This window comes from Monomorium pharaonis, chromosome 1 (genome assembly GCF_013373865.1).
Source record: "Monomorium pharaonis isolate MP-MQ-018 chromosome 1, ASM1337386v2, whole genome shotgun sequence".
NCBI lineage: Eukaryota > Metazoa > Arthropoda > Insecta > Hymenoptera > Formicidae > Monomorium > Monomorium pharaonis.
The window spans coordinates 39,893,062-39,908,349 of NC_050467.1; the positions used below are offsets into that span (position 1 = coordinate 39,893,062).

A 15,288-nucleotide genomic window follows, 5' to 3' on the forward strand; every position below is an offset into this window, starting at 1 on the left:
CCCTTCCTCCTACACCTTACCCCATCGACTCTGCGAGCCACCCCAAGTCCATCCCGGATCGCGTAGTCAGGATTGATTTCGCCTGAATATTTCATAGCCATCCAGGCCCGAACTTGTTGCCCCAAAAGCCTCCCTCCCCCGCGCAGTTCATTAACGTCATTATTCTATGATGAATTTATCGTCCATCGTTGCTCCTGCTGATGCCTGCCGTATGGGCTTGCCAAACTTAATGAACGATTGCTCGGCGATCGCTAACGACTTGTTCGGGCGCATACAGCCACGGTTTCGACATCGATTTTCATTAGATACACACTTCCTTCGTTTTTCTTATTCTACTTGTATTATGAACTCCCTTTCTCTAGGGTCTTGAGAAATCGCGAGAGAGATGTTAATGCTCTCTATGTCGTAAGCATATTGCTCGGTAGTTGCAAGTTTCCCTTGATCAACCGGAAAATATATAATAATAGTTAGCTCTCTAGACTAATATCGTCGTTATTTGCGCATCTATTTCTGTTCGCCGGTGCAGCAGCAAGTTAATGTGATAGATGAGGCAAATTTACAAGGAACCAACGAAGCTGCCAGATTATTGCGTATTTATTTGAATGTCTCGCGTCATATTAACGACACTAGCGCGGCGTCTATGGTTATCTTAGTTAGATTAATTAATCACAGCGACGGTACAATTCGGGATACCATGCCAAATAGCGACCTTTAACTACATTATCTCGTCGTCGTTTACCATTGGACACTATATTCATAACCGCGCGACGTTATACAGACCCAAATGAAATGTCGCGACTCCGTCCGGTCGATACGGGGCGGTGCAAAAACGAGGAAAAGAAGGAGCGATACAAAGTAATATCCGTGCGTAGATCGCGATTGACAGATAATCGCGTCGTGATGAAAACGCGTTGTCTCCTATACGTTCTTCCGCGTGCGATTGCGATAGTTATTAACGATCATAATTACAGGACTTAGATATATCGTGTCACTACATAACGGAAGACGTCGATTATTTCGTTGCCATGTCGATCGAGCCGCAACTCGCTGTTCTAATCAATAGAGTAGACGGTTGCCAGGGGATGGGACGAACAGCTCTGCGATGTCGTAATTATAATTATTAGGTAAACACACAGAGCGACGCAGCTTGCACGCTGTGTTACATAGACATATCGGTACGCATGTCTCTCTCTCTCTCCCTCTCTGTCTCCCTTTCTCTCTCTGTGCGCCAAGCGTAGCTTTGGTGTACCGTGTGACTGCAATATATCCCAGCTATGCATTATGCACGGAATCCTCTCATTGGCTCGTAGCGTGCAGTCGATACTCTGCATTCAATGGATGTCTATAGGCTCAAACCTCGCCCGATACCACTGCGTTTGTTGCGATCGATTAAGCGAAAATATTCGCTTCGCGGATGCTGGAAATGTCAGGATAGCTATGTCGACGGACATATAGTGTGTATACGACAATCAGAGCCCGCGCGTACGGTACCCTACGATCATTAAAAAACCAGTAACGGAAATAGTAACTTTATTTTATAAAAACTATTACAGAATTATTTCGTTTTTTCCCTCCACTCTTTTTTCCTCTCAGTAGTCGCAAATATGTATTTGAAAGAGAAAAAGGAAAATGTACGTTTATTTGCCGTGTTTATAAAGCGTCGAATAGCCCCTATTTAATCTGTTGAGAGCAAGTTTTTCGATCACCGACGACTGACGAACATGCGCGAGTCTCTCCTTTTATCGCAACGCCATAATTTCTCTAGCGTAGCCCCGATATATATATTCTACCGTAAATGGCTTTCCAATCGCGCGCGAGGAAATTGCCGTCGCTTCTCGATGGCAAATTACAAGAGTTCCGGAACGCCGGCCGGCGGAAGGAAAAAGGACGCGATCAGGCAGGGAGCCTTAAACTTGCGGCGTACTCAATTTCAAAATGGCCAATAGGAGCTCCAGCCGTCATTTCTTCGGTTTGCCAGTGCAGCCGAAACCAAATACACCCGCGCGGTAGCGTTTCTCATTAATTTTTTATTTCGCAAGCACGAAAACTCGCCGCTTGGGAAAGTTCATCCGGCGTTCCGCCGTCTACTTCCCGTCCCGGGTTTTCCTCTCCCCTCCCCCTCCCCCTCCCCCCCTCGGCGAACGTCGCGTCGTGCGCCGTCGTGGAAAAAAAATGCGCGGAACAGTCTCTCCCGGATGGGGGAGATTCCGGGGACGACGACGACGTCGGAGAAACAAATGCGCGAAGATCAAAGTGCGCCCCGGGCTCATCGGACGAGACTGATTATTTTTATGACGTTACGTCACGGGCGCTGCGAGGCTGTCCGCGAGATGAGATACCTCCTTCCCGTCGTCCGTGTAACGAATCTTCAGTGAGAAAAGAGAGCGATCCCAACCCTCCTCGTGCTACTGACAACGACCTGCCGCCTCGTGACCGGAATACATCTTGCTGCCTTTTATTTTTCGTTCGTCGTTCTTACCTTATTACTTACTGAGACGACTCGGCGAATTAATGGATGTGGACACATCGCGAACGAAAGAGAGCGCGGAAAGAGAGATGACAGACAGTAGAGAGATGAAACGGAATTCACGGGATGTATTATACGGCGAAAGGTAATTCGAGTAAATCACTTCTTGTGCGTTTATTTCATATTCATTCTTGGATAAATCGCTAGTCATGATTAGCGATTACAAAGCGGTACTGGAACGCTCAGTCGTAAACTTTGACGAGCGCATTCTAACTATTCAATTGAAGCAGAAAAAGTATCCGCGCAACGGTGCTACAATTTTTATGAAGTAGGCCACGTATATATCTACGTATTGTATTCTTCAAACTGTCAGTTTGAGTCTGGCGACTTTTCGCGTCGATATGTGCGTGCTTCTTCTCCTCGTTTCATAATAATAGAACGAATTCGGTATGACAAAGGGCGCCGACGGCGACGGGAATTAAGAAGCCGGGTATTATCCCGCAATGCACCGTGCGACAGATTGACGGTGTTATTCTTAACCAAATGAGAAACGTCATCGAAGCGTGCGTGTGTTACGCAGGCGGGAGATCTCTCTCTTTCTCTCTCTCTCTTTCTCTCGTATGGCAGTCAGTTTTCTTTGCTACAAAGCCGCTCCGACATCGAGAGATGTGGCAACAGTTCGAGATAAAATATACACCTGCGCATTTGACCGCGTACAAAACACTCCACGCGTGAGGGAAAAATGCTCTATTATTTGGGTCGACAATGACTAAATGAGTAATTACCGCGTTCAATTTACATGACGTAATACAACGAAGTCTAATCTCAATAGTGCTAATTATGGCAGTAATTTGAGAAGTACACAGTAGAAAATACTTTGTATTTATTTTAAAAATGGTCTTCAAAATGTTGTTAAAATTTTTTGTTGGATTTTTAACAGAATAAAACATAAATAATTTTATAACATGACATTATGAAGTTCTATTAAAAAGTAATAATTACTCCTCCGTAATTTCTCTCTCTCTCTCTTCTCCTTCTTCTCCTTCGCCTTAACGCTTAATGTTCGCTAATTGTCTACTATTGTAAATCTGTATAAGCTTAAAGGCCGCTTGCCAGACTTGTAAGAAGCATCTATCAATCTATCACGTGTGAACGTAGGTGCAATGTGAGAGACAAAAGAACAGACAGATACGAGGCATTATTAACGGCAAGATTGAATTATGTAATCGGGACAGAGGCCGCTTTTAATACCTTCTAATGTCGACTCGTAGAGAGACGTTTGCTCGCTTGTGACTTTATTCGAGAAAGTCGAGCCAGATTTCTTTTTGTTATCAATAAAGGATAAAATATTGATACACACGGTAATTAACATATCAAAAAGACTTTGATACTCTTTTACGTTTTTAAATTAAATAGTATTTCTTATAACAATTTAGTTTGAAAAATAAAAACATTTTGATTGATGTATTTCTTTCTTCTACTAACTCCATAAAGCATTTCTGGAAGTCGTACAGTTTATTCAAGTGTTAGCTGATCGTATCTGTCGTAATCTGGGAATCGTGTCGGTTTTTCGAGAAACTGGGAAGATTTTCAGAGGGGCGCGACTGACGAAAATGTCTCGAGTGATAGACGGACGGTCTCAGGGGAGAGGGAGGATATAAGGGAGGCGAATAAATTAACAGCGTCATCAACATCCGGATGAGCGAGAGAGAAATGAGTTATGCCTCTCAACGCCGCGTCTGAGAAGCTGAATATCTCGGGTGTAGGTACTGTATACCCCGTACATTCACTCGCGGATGCCCTGTGTCATTTCTCGAACGAAAATAACGCACGGTATTTATAGTCGGTTTTTATGTGAAAACTTAAGTGCTTGTCGTAAGATTACATCAGGACACGCCAAACTATCTGCTGCTCGTAAAAAAATATATATCGAAACTAAAATGAACCGCGAAGAAATCGTATTTCTCCGTGAAATTGAACGTCTAATATTTGAGATCGAAGACTGGTTTAAAAAAAAATCATTGAATTTCTTTCAATGGAAACAAAGATTTCTGTTTACACCTTGTCTCACATTTACGCGCATTACAAAAACTTGTTTTGTCAGTCGCATTATGTAATGAAAAAATTGCGAAGTTGGAAAATTTTTATGCATAAATATGCATAAAGTACGCTTGAAATCTCGTTACTCCAATTAACATAACATACACATTAAACAACACTCGTATTAATTTATAACATAGTGTATAATTACGCGGCGTGTGTAGTTTTTTCGATCATCCAACAATCTTACGATATGAATAATACCAATTTATGTATTATTCTTTGCTGCTTTGTATAATAACTATTAAAAGGTAATTATCATTGATTTTTTTTTCTAATGCGTTACGCATAAGAACAACAGCACCACTAATTATCGCCATAGGCAACTCGGATTATGTAAAGTCCGTAATAAGCTACTATTCAAGCAGCGCTCATACAAATTTACAACATTTCACAAAATTACTACGTTGCATATACTATGTAGGGAGCAAAGCCCGGAAGCCGAGATCCTTCAACCAATGATTGAAACTGCTATAATTTCAGTTAATTTAATTTTTGATTCTGAAATAGTTACTGAATATCAAACTGTTGTTAATTAATGAGCTAGTTTCTTAAATGTCCATGAAATAATTATATTTATATCATATTACCGTTTTCTGTGTCTGACTGCAGTTAATTCTGTTAAAACGGGAAAAAGATTATAAATTTATCCGAGGCACAATTGACTTGATAAAAATATCCCATATTTTATCGCTCGTTCGCATGAAAAGCTCAATAAGCGATTTTTGTAAGCTTTATTTATTTCTTATGTTGTGCGTCGACACATTCTCGTTTTTGCGGGAGAACGTCGAATCTCGCTACACTGGTCGAAATTGTAGCGGTTTCAATGCCCGATTCTAACCGCGCGTGGACGCGGAAAAAGATCACAGAGATTCGATACGCGTCGTAGCGCCGCTCGCACACACGCGCGCGCAATATAATTACAAAACATATCGCCCGCACCCACACCCACGCGCAGTTTCGTTTTCTTTGGATCCCCCTCAGCACAAGACGCGCTTTGTACGCGTTTCCCCTCCCTCATTTCCTAACGACAAAAGAAAAGGCGCGTTCGCGCCCTCCGGTGCCCTCTTCCGCTGCCTTTCCGCACGCCCGCCCACCTACCGTGCGCCTGTGTACGCCTTGGCAATTCCCACAAACGTATTCCTGTGCCGATGATGTGCTGACGCGAAAAGCTTCGGTCGACCGTGCAAAAGTTTAACGATACACCGTAATTTATGCGCCTTGCAATTTATGTCCTGCAAATCGACAAGTGGACGAGATGAATCCAATTAACTCTTCCTGTCGGCCCGACCGGAACCTACACTAATTTGTTTTCGTAAACGCACATTTCCATTTCTGTATAAATAACATTACCGACGCATAGACGTAGGGAGGTACAGAGCGAACAACGCGGAGATTATTCCCATGTATCATGATCATTTCCATCCCTTGCCACTATCGCTCATCTATATAAACTTTAATATACGGAGAAGTCGCGTCGGTCATTACAACCGACGTGAAAAAAAAAAGAAAAAAAAGAGAAAGGATCGAAAAGCGCGTCTGACGTAATTGAGCTTGGTCACTCGAGTCAGCCGTCTCGTTTCCGGGGGCCTCTTCCGTCAAGCACACCCATTTCAGTCGCCCATTATTCGTCGCTCCCGCTAATATGGACCACGTGTTTTGAATGGCGACAGCTACGAAAGACGGCCGATGGTCTCTTCACCGAAAGGGACCGTCGAGTGTCGCCGCGCTCCAGCGGGCCTGGACCAGCCAGCACGTGCAAACCTTCTCTGACCTTCGCCGTGGCTCCTCCACTTCCTCGCGCTTCGCTGCGAACCGCCATCCTGGCGGCCATCAGCCTTTCTACGTCAGACAACAGTCCCATTGTGGCCGGGCCGCGATTTACATACCCGCACGTTTACGTCGAGTGTATATGTGTGTATACTGGACTTGACTGTATTACGCGCCGTATTAATCGTGGTGGACGTGTGATTGTCGTTCACTTATGCCGGGCGAGAAGAACGCTCCGTCTATCAGTGTTCGAGCGTGCCCGTAAGCTCAATATTGGGATACAAAGTAGTCGAAGGTCTGACTCACGTTTTAAAGCAGATTGAAGTTAAATAGATTTAATGTTTATTGATATCGCCTCTTGTTCGATAACTAACTTATTTAAACACGATTAAAATAATTATCATGCGGATTGCGTTCTTGTTCGCTTTCGCAAATTATGTTGGAGCGATGCGCGAGTTGTACAAATGGTAACCCAGAATTAGCGCTAATTGTTGTATCTAACTTCCGATAATTAGGCAGGCATTGTAACGCCGAGCCTTTCTCGCGATTTGCTAAAAGAGACGTCCCTCCCCCTCCACCCGGTCCAAGAGAAAAGAGAGAGGCACGACCTTTATCTACCTAAAGTCGAAGACAGATAGGAAAAGGGGAAATCATTCCTATAGAAACGTTAATAATAATAATCATAATAATTCTCTTCTCTTTTCACGACGTCTGTTCGACGCAGCCTTTTCATCGGAACGTGAATGGGTCGAACGAGTTGAGCCACATCCTCTTCGAGCTCCCTTTTTCCTACCTCCTCCAGTTCCACCGTCATTGCCATCTCCACCCTCATGCCTCCCCTCCCTCCCTTCCATAAGCCTCTTCCTCATCTTCTCGCAAGGAGCATCCATTGGAGACCGCGGTACCGATTGTGCGCTCTTCGCTGATCTAGGAAGTCACGTATGAATAGAGCCAGTTTCCGCGACGTTCTTCGAGCGCTTTTTCCCTCGGAACATCGGGATGCATCGGGAAAAATGCGAATGACGCGAATATATGCGCCAGTCGATTGCATAACCGATTCGATACATGGCTGTATTATTGTAACATGTAAAGAATTTCTTTTTTTTTTTGGATCAGTGTAATCAATTTTCATTTTTAGCACGATTAACATTACACCGCTTTCTAAAATCTGAATCAGTGGCTAAGGTCTCATTAAGTTACAATTAAAATCGACGTTGTAATGAGTGTGGACATTAGAGAGGAGGAGAAATGAAGTTTCAAGATGCTGTTAATTAATACGGGTATGAAATTTCTACATGTAGTCTTACATCTCTATCATCGTAACTTACAATGTTTTTGCTTTGCCGACAGGAGTATAATTACGTCTAGAAAAAGAGTGCCGGTTTTCCACCCGGAAAGATGCATTTAATCACGCCAAACGTCAGTTGCATACAATAAACTCTTATTTTCTCGAAAGAGAAAAACATCTACGAACAGATGTTATTTATTGCGTTACGTTGTAAATTTTCTGTATTTTCTTGATAATTGAATTTATTAATTAATATTATACACATATTTGACATTTTACTTTGTATCATAAATTTAATTAATTTCATGTAATAAAATGTACAATCTTATTTAATCAAATGATAACACCTGCGATTGCCGGCAATCCGCGATCGACGCAGAGACATGAAATGGATACAAAAAGAAAAGGGAAAATGGAGACTCGCGTAAAAAGATTCGCTTCTCGCTTCGAATCCGCCATACGCCGGCGTTTCTCTTTCATGCCGGTTTACTCGATACACTCTTGTCGACGTATGCCTATACAAATTAGCCGCGTGTACATACAGGTATATGGTTGCGCGAGCGGCATTCCACGTAGCGCATTATACATAGATAGAGGCGAGGACTCCGCGGGACTCCCGCGGCATGATCCAATCAAACGCCAAAGTGGATCGCAACAAAACGCTGTACCGTGATCTCTATCGTTGGCCCAACGAATTTCAATATGATCCGAACAACCACTTATCCCTTGCCGGCAGATATTCGTACGCGCGATATGAAAGGCGCGGCCGGTGCATCGCGCGAGACGACATTGAATGCCGCGGCTATATGCAGTCGCCTTTTCGAACAAGTTCACATTTCGTGTTCCCTTTAAAATAATCTGTTTTATCTGTACACGCTATATGCACCGACAACGAAGCCACGTCGACATCGTGATTAATATCGCGTTCGATCGCGTAAAAAAATCGACACTTTAGACGAGTCCGAATATCGTTCTTCGGGGAGAGAAAAATTTCAACTTAAAATATATTTTGAGAAATGAAGACTTACATCGCTGTCACTTGTTCGATGTCAAAAAAAATCGGTTGAATTTAATTTATTTATTTTTGAACTAGACTTTGAAGCTATTACATTTAGTTTTTATATGTGTTTTCTTAAAAACTCCTTATTAGATTTGTTGATAAAAAATTGAAGTCTATGAACGTGACTAAATGTCATTCTGTATAACTGGTGATGTTTATAACAATTTACGTATGCTAATCGCTCGTTTTTGCTCATATGTCAACGCGCACGAAAGTAATTTGCATGGTTATAGGCTATAGATATTCTCACATCGCATTCTCGCGACGCACTCCATTATACTGCATCCATTTTTTTCCTGCGAGAGATCTCGTTGATTAGAATCATTTGTAACGTATCGGTATCATTTATAACGCCATTAATCCCTCGCTTTGACAAGGATTAAATCTCGGTAATCGTCATATTATACATTTCGAAGTAACAAAGTATTGTTTTTTTTTTCCAAATATGTGAGCAGTTGACGTAATTGATATTCGGACAAGGTTTATCGAGAACAGCCGCTACTGCTTCGAATGATCACTCGTCGCGCGTATTCTCAATATTTTGCTTCATTAAAATCTCAATCTCATTCGCAATATCTGTCTCTAAACTGACTTTTGCCGCAACGGCAAAAAGAACGTCGAGAGAGCGATAGCTTTGTCGAATGAAAAAAGGAGATTGCCTATTTAGAAACTGACGGCTCGAAAGCCCTAAGGTGGCGTCATTTATCTGGTAGGAAAAAGACGAAGCGGCGTTTAGAGAAATACGTAGATAGGTAGCGATAGTAGACGAGCGAGTAAGAAAACGGGTAAAGAAAGAAGAGGCAGAGAGGGAAAAGAGAAGACAGGTACGATCTTTAGGGGATGACGAAGAAGCGTTTTTGTCGGCGTAGTCACGAGAGGGTGGGAAGATCGCTTCTTCTTCGCCTAGCCTTTCTCCTTCTCGCTCTGACGTGGTCTTTTTCTTCGCATTTCTTTCTCTTCACAAGGCGGCGCGTTTAAGAAAGCCCACCCCCGTCGTCCCTCCTTCCGATCTTTCTTTCCCTTTCTTCTCTTTTATCACTCCGCCGTGGTCGCCGGTTCTCGTTGCTCACCCCGAAGAGCCGTGCGCGCAAGGGCGAGATGGAGGTTCCACGGATGAGAAACGTGTTTGTCAATAGCCTGTTAATGCGCTAAGCCATTAATCATTGCGAGCGCTCGCTCCTGTCACCGCGAACTTAAACCATCCCCCAAGCTTCGAAGCTGGTAGGAAAGAGAGTGGGGGTGAGAGCACGGGGGTGGCTGTGCAAAACAGCAAGAACCGACTTGTGCGGTTCTTTCCTGATCCCGAGACCTCGTTTCCGCCACTCGCTCTTTCCTCATTCGTTTATCTCTGCGTTACGTCTGCTCTGGTAAACAGAATTTAGTTCCCAAAGCATTTTTTTATCAAATTGAAGTGAAATTTTACCAAAAAACCATTTACCGATTCGTAATGAGACAAAGTCTCATTAAATGCATTCTAATAGTATCACTAAAGGATATCCGTTTTCTTCGTGCTGTTTACTTAATCTGTAGTTCAAACTACTTAAAGTGTTTAATTTGCCAGATGTTATATATAAATTTAAATAAAAATAATTATTTTGATATTGCTCTATTTCTTTAATTTAAGTCTTTTCTTATAGAATGCTGGCAAAAATTATGAATAAGGGTAAATAAATTAAAAATTCGTGGACTTTTTATTTATTGTATTTGAAAGATACATATTCATTACAAATATTCTCTACGATGTCCGGGTTTTATGAAGCAAATAAGCGGGATTGACGAAACGCAACTGATCTTTTCATCACGGATTCGAACCGCTCTTAATTCCCGCACGTTTTCGTCAGGTGAAACGGTTGCGTCGGCGACGTAAAGCGGTGGCCGCCTTCGTGCAACGCGATACATGCTCGTCTATCATATCGGCAAGATCTTCGCGCGCGTTGATGCACGGCCACGTAATAATATCTCGCTAGCGGCGTGCGAGAGAGCGAAGATTCGCTCTCTGAAATAACCGCGCGTTTGCGGCCACCGCGCGCGGCGTGCACGCGCGGGCGTAGAGTTTGTGGAGATGGTGATCGGGACGCTTCTGTAGAATGCAGCAGGGAAGAGGAAGACGAAGAGGAAGAGTGCGTGAGAGAAAGCGAACAAATTCGAACGAGCGAGGAAGAAAGAGAGATATGAGAGAGAGAGGGTAAATGAAAGAGGAAGGAGATAGAGCATTTCTATTTATAGCGTTCTATTCGTTTCGGGTAACTTCGGATGCTGCATGGATCTGCCATGGCGGAAGGCATTATTATGGTAAACGAACGTACGACGCTCCGTTTATTATCTCGAAGTTTATTGTGCTTTCGCGGCCGATTAACTTGTCTAGTCTCGAGATCGGAACCGCTCGCGAGTAGAGAGTCGCGCACGCACGATTCGCTTCTCCTTAAACGTCTCGCTCATTCAGGAATTAATCGCTAATCCGTAGTCTGTGGTCTGCAATCTGCAAAGCTACTCGTGTTTGACTTTATAATAATAATGCACATTGAATATATATAACATAATGATAACGTTCATAACTCTTATTTCGTTGTCGCTCGCAGATGTAGGCGCATGGCGCCTTTTGCATAATCGTAATCCGAGTTCCGGCGTCGCGGATTATATGCCCGCGATAACGAACCGCGGATAATAAACGTTTAGCGTTTAACGAGTACAGGCACTATAATTCCCCTCGTGAAACTTGTATAAGATTCACGGATGTAACGAGAAATCCGCGAACCGGCGCGCGGAACATAAATTAACGTTAACAAGACGCGGCCTGTACGTTAATAGACGCACAACTATATAGCCGGTCGGGTGGAGTCTACGAATTAGCGGCGACTCGACGTCGTAAAACTCGTCGATTAAAAGAGTTCCAAAAGGCCGAGGATGCGCGTGTCCGAAAGCGAATTCGCTCGTAAAAACCAGATGTTTCGCGAGAAAATCGCGTGGAAGTGATCGCGTTCCGCAGACGCGCGCTTCTGTGTTCCTCGCTCTGTTCCTCGACGTTCATTCGAGCTCGCTCATTATTCCGACCGAAATGAGAGGCGCACATCGGGGCGAGTTTGCCTTCATCTCCTAACGTTACATCAAGTTCCGAGAGACGACTTCCCGTAAAACGTTGCTTGAAATTAACTACGGGTTTATTCAATCCTTCGCCTCTTTGGAATTATGCCTCCGAAAGGATTGACTCTGACGGGGGATCAGTTAAACATCAGTTAACTTAAGCTAATCGCTTGTGGGAACGCGCGGGGCCGTATGGGTCATATCGTTCTTACGCGCTGACCTCGGGGATGCGCGATACATCATGCACCGTGAGTGCAGACAATGTGCTTTCCCAAGTACAAACTGCTTATTGTTTCTCGAGCGGCGCGCGCTCGCTCGCTCGCTCGCTCGCTGCTGCGAGAGGGTCGAGAAGGAGTCGAGAAACGATAATAATAGCTGTGTGCGCGGCCTCCTCGCAGCCGCCACTCACGAGCCGGCCGTTTTCTCGCTCCGGCTTTATGAAATATCCTCGCCATTCTTTCGCGCCTGACTCACTCCTCCGTCCGTGCCGTGCTTCATTCATGAGGGCGGCCGTGCGCGCGGAACAGTGATCCGCACTGTGCGGCCACGCCGCTTTAATTGCACGTATGTACACGTGCCGCCACGACGACAGATACAACGCCGCGCTCCTTTTTCTGTCCGGGAAAACGCTCGAGATTCTTCAGTTCTTCATATAGGTTGTACAACCCCGTGTGATTATTACTTACTTTTATTAAAATTATTATTTACTTTCCGCGTTTATCTTCTATACGTGGTCGTCGGACCCTTTCTCCTCCTCAGGAAGAAATGAGAATCGCGATCTAACGCTTTTTGACGACATCGACGTTATTATCTATCGGGAATTGTGCTAGGTTGCTTTGAAGGCGGGAAATCGTGATATCTCATCACGATCGATTCAGATCGACAACTTGAATTCCGCGAAGCGCAAATTCGCACGGTATATGTGCGTCGTATTTTTAATAATTCTAGATATCTGATACAAATATGCAAACATGTATAGTATATAATCGATCTCGAATGAGAATCGCATTGTCCCTGCTGGGTATCGTTACGAACGACACGTGTTTCCGCAGCCGGTTGCGTGCGGTAAGAAATCGTCGTTTCGTAGCTAATTAAGATTTCGAGATGCGATAGGAATGAATATAATAACAAAAAAAAAGAGAAAAAACAAAAATTTTTAATGCTAATCTTCTATTAAGTGGATGATGTGAAGGTCGTTATTAGCGATCTTTGTTTGTGGTCGTTATTTCATTATAAAATTTAATGATACAGTTCTACGAGAGTTGTTTGAGCTGCATTATTATCATCGTATTTTTCGATTAAACGAGCGTTTTCTCTGTTGCGGCGTTATAGTATTTAAAATGATTTAAATTATATTGTTTAACATGCGCTGGCTTTCAGAATATTATCGTGACAATTATCTGAATCCTTGAATGTTATAATTGTTCTGATCTTAGATCCAGAGATTACAACTGCTACTATAAATGTATAATTATTGTTATGTTGCTGCATATTATTGTATTATAATGTGCTAATTTTATATTTTGACGTCACAATAAATAATAGCAGTAACCAAGATCAATCAATTCAATAAGATTTACGAGTGAAATAGTATATTATCATTTAAATTAAACCATTAAACGATTTGTTAATCGTAATAATAAGAAAAATAGTAGCATTTTTACTTCTTGTGTTATTTATATATCGATCAGTCATATATTTGACTTATAAATATAAATCTTGCGTCTATATCTGCTAGGTTACTCTGAATTTTCTCACAGCTAACATAGCTCTCATATAAAATCTAGTGCTAAATCGCTTGTGTGACGTAGGTCGTTCTCACTTTATGAGATATAAAATCCGTTCTATAATCGACAACCACACGAATCACCGATCGATCATTGTATCTCCCTTCCCCCTTCTCTATCGTCAGGTACAGCGACAATGCCGGCCAGCGCGCTTACCGTTGTTCGTTAGTCGCCGCTCCGTAATTCACGCCTACGCACGCACGCACGCATGCACGCATTTGCTCGCGTGAACTCGTCGCGTCGCGTCGTCCGCGCATAAGAACCAGAACGGTCGCCTATTACGGGCGCGACCGCATATGTACGCGGATTTTAATTATTCTCCAACCGGACACCTGTCACGTCACGGGCGCGCACGCGTGCGCGCTCTATTTATACCGTTTAAACGGTCAACAGTATTTCGCCACGCTGCTACGCGAGAGGCGAAATCTTCGTCGTCTTCTCGCCTCTCTCGCGTTCGTCGCGCGAGGAACCGCAGAGCTTGCGACGGATGCTTCGCTCTGCCTTGCGCCGGCGCGGCTCGAGTGTCGGCGCGTGTGTACGCACGCGGTCACTCGTGCGCGGGCACGCGCCCGCATCTCTCCATCGTAATCATTTTCTGCCTGCCCTCCCCCTCCGCGTCTCTCTCTCTCTCTCTCTCTCTCTCTCTCGTGCTTTGCAACTTTTCTTCCCACGCCAGGCCTCGCCAATGCAACATGATGCATTGGCGTGGTGCGGCGCGATACGCTCATCGGACATACAAACACGTCTGTTCAATTCACATCTAAAGATTAAAATCCCTGATCTGACAATCTAACGATTTCAAATAATCATTTAGATAATCAAATGTCGCAGTTGATAAATTTAACAAGAACAACTGAAAAGGGTATCTATAAAAAATTATTATTGGAAATTATGAAAGGAGTAATTTGTTGCGATAGGAACGACAAGAGCATGTTTATGCAGAGGAATAATATCGTGCCTCGAAGTAGCTGCGGGCAGCCATCAACGTCATCCTTTTTCTGAATTTCCTGACTCATTATATTCAGAATCGTCCCACGCAACAATTGTTACTTTGTCCCGCGGCGATGTAAATGCAAACAGTTTAAGTTATGAGTTTAGAAAATTATCAGACGACTTAATACTCGAAGTGCTTACGATAAAATGCTGACATAGCAAGAGTTGCTCTGATGAGCGAGCAAAAAAAAATTATAAATGGTTTTTTTTTATATATGCCTTCAGTTATTAAAAGAGAATATTAAATAGACCAGTATCGTTCTATTATTATTTTTTATTAATATACAACTCTCTTATATACAACGTAAATTAAAAATCAATTGCAACATGGAAAAAAATCTCGTTCATGAATTATTCGCACATAAAGCCCGAAGAATATGACTACATGGGATTGCGCAGGGGACGATGAGGAGATAGAAGTATAAAGAAAAGCGTCCGACAAAGGTTACTATTTATAATCGGCACGGTGCACGTTACCGGATGAGCCGGGCGGGGGTGATGCGCGAGAAAGAAGAAAAAGAAGAGGAGGACCAAGAAGAAACAGCGACAGCAACGTAGCGCGGAGGAACGGGCGGTCAGGCACGGAGACGGCGATATATTAATAATGGGAGCAACAAAGCGGGGAGGAAGAGAGGAATAAAAGCACGAAGGAGTAAAAAAAGGACACTCGCGCGGGAAGAGGAAGGGGCTGGGAGTATAGTAGCTCTATCCTCTTTCTTTCCCTTCGTTCTCTCGGTTCCTG

General features: G+C 43.4%; 1 protein-coding gene and 1 long non-coding RNA gene across 3 annotated transcripts in view; both read left to right on the forward strand.

The window, feature by feature from the left end:
* LOC105834809 (transcription factor SOX-13) overlaps positions 1 to 15,288 on the forward strand; it is a 107,034-nt gene that overhangs the window by 30,656 nt on the left and 61,090 nt on the right. The gene's annotated exons all lie outside the window — the stretch shown is intronic.
* LOC118645828 lies at positions 7,370 to 12,904 on the forward strand. The gene is made up of 2 exons (XR_004963454.1): positions 7,370 to 7,617; positions 7,688 to 12,904. It is a non-coding gene; the product is annotated as an uncharacterized LOC118645828 (long non-coding RNA).